Genomic DNA, 2,408 nt, shown 5'->3' on the forward strand with positions numbered 1-2,408 from the left:
TATTCAATATGAGCTCGTTATTTCCTAAGAAGTCCCTTACGGGGATTAAGCACAGGGGAGTCTGCAGGAGTTTCCAAAGATCCCTTCAAACTCCTTCCACTCACTCCTGGGCTGGAACGTTTCCTAACCACAATTTCTGGCCCACTGTAGAAGAGGAAGGCTCAATACCACCGCAAATATAAGAGGAGTTGCCAAGCCAAGTAAGGAGTCAGAATCTGAAAAAGCAGGTCAAACATGGCTTTTCTAAGGCCAAAGGGCCTTATATGACAAGATATAGAGGGCCACTCATTTCTCATTTGACCTAGTCCATGTAGTCACCTACAGATCATCTTATTCTGACACACTCATCTTGAAATCTGGGCCAGACATTCAGCTGTTTCTTCTTGAGTATGGACTTTTCATGAAGGCAAATTACCACTCATACTCATCACTTAAACCATTCTCCCCCGCCCAGAAATTTGGACTTTAAGAATGTCTCTAGTCTATGGCCATGCTACCCTGAATACGCCCGATCCTGTCTGATCTCGGAAGCTAAGCAGGGTCAGGCCCGGTTAGCACTTGGATGAGAGACCACCTATGAAGACTGGGTGCTGAAGGTGCGAAAAAAAAAGAAAAAAAATCTCTTAAAAAAAAAAGCACTTAATGAGGTAGGGACAAAATCACACCAGATCCAGAATGGAAAAATCAAACTCTACATCAACTTCTACTTGTGTTTAGAATTAACTAAATTTATGTGCTAAACTTTGTGTCCATTAGACCACATCTCTGATAAAGAACATATTATATAAATTTCAGTATTTAAAAAATGTTATGACTATATTAATTTGTTTCAGATGGAACCTGGAACAGAAGAGAGACATTAGCTAAAAACTAAGAACTTTACTTAATGTACCATATCGGTTCATTAATTGTGACATCAAAACCATTCTACAGCCATGCTACCCTGAACGTGCCCAACCTTGTCTGATCTTGGAAGCTAAGCCTGGTTAGTACTTGGATAGGAGACCACCTAGGAATACTAGGTGCTGTAGGCGTTAAACAAACAAACAAGCAAACATACCAATGTAGGATTTAATAATAGGGGAAACCAAGTATGGGGTATGTTGGGAACTCTCTGTACTCGATCTCTGCAATTTTTCTGTAAATCTAATATAAAATAATATTGAATGTCAACTCTAATGGAATAAAATTAAAAAAGAGAAAATTCTGATTAAAAGCTATTTCTAGTGAGCTGGCCTAAATTTAAACATTAAAAAAGAAACTTCTAAAATTGTCTAAATAAAAATTGTATTAAAACTTGAAAAAAGACACAAAAGCTGAATCACCTTGAACTCATTATCTAAGAAATCATGTTTAATATTTCGTAATATAGCTTTCCAGGTTTTAAAACTATTTACTTTTCCCCATTTATTTTTTATGACTCCTCCCTTTCTGGTTGGTTCAAGTTCAGGATGTACTCTCTCCCACAACAGGTAAACCAAACAAACAGCAGCATCAAGTCCCAGCCTGCTACCTGACTGAGCACATTGAGAGGAAGGTAGGTAAACCCTCCTGGGTTCAGAAAGGAAAACGATATTTCCTGAGTACCTTCTTCATGCTTTGTTAATTTCAGGCACTTAATCCAAGATTTACATCACTATTCTGGAGGCACCTAACCTCTGTGCTTCCACTTGTCATCAGGCTCTCCTGATTATCAAATGAAATCTATCATCAGCCAAGGGGATAAGGGGCAGTAAGCGCCCAGGTGTCTGACTGCAGCTGAAATAGAAGCCAGTCGTCCCACAGTTTGCCCAGACCCTGATTTCTGGGTGGTTCAGATCCTGGAGTTTGCATCAGTGATTAACTGAATTCAACCTAATCTTCGAGAAGGTATGAGGTTGCCTCTTCTCAGTCAACCTGCAGCTCACCAAAATGCCTTTAATTAACCCACTTCCCGTGCGCCCTGAGACTACTCGCTGGCGGCACTGGCAGCTGCAGCATTTACCCTGAGATTATTTGCAGATTACAGTCTTAATCTTACCGCTAAAGTCTGCCATGAAATGTCTAGTTTTAATTATTTTCACATCGCTCTAGTCTATCAATAGTCTTTGGAAACAAATGACTATTTATAGCATTGTTTTTAGTAGTGGTATTTCCACTTGTAAAATATAGTAATTCTCTATTGCTTAAAATGTCAAATCCTAGAAAATGTAGCTTTCCTATGCATGGTGTTAACACTGTTCTTTGGCTACTGCTGGTTTAACTGACTATCAATCTGTGTAACCAAGATTATACTGTCAAATGCCTTGATGAAATCAACATAACCTATTGGCATTCCCTTGATATACAGGCCTTATCAAAAAAATGAAGTGGGATTGGGCACAACTTGAGCTGAGTAAGCCTGATGATCATATCAGTTTCTCTGAGAA

At 39.1% G+C, this 2,408-nt stretch overlaps 1 pseudogene; it reads left to right on the plus strand.

The window, feature by feature from the left end:
- Positions 1-480: 480 nt before the first annotated feature.
- Positions 481-599, plus strand: LOC111745065 (annotated as a pseudogene).
- The last annotated feature ends 1,809 nt before the right edge of the window (positions 600-2,408 follow it).

Source organism: Pteropus vampyrus, unplaced genomic scaffold (assembly GCF_000151845.1).
Source record: "Pteropus vampyrus isolate Shadow unplaced genomic scaffold, Pvam_2.0 Scaffold145, whole genome shotgun sequence".
Taxonomy (NCBI): domain Eukaryota; kingdom Metazoa; phylum Chordata; class Mammalia; order Chiroptera; family Pteropodidae; genus Pteropus; species Pteropus vampyrus.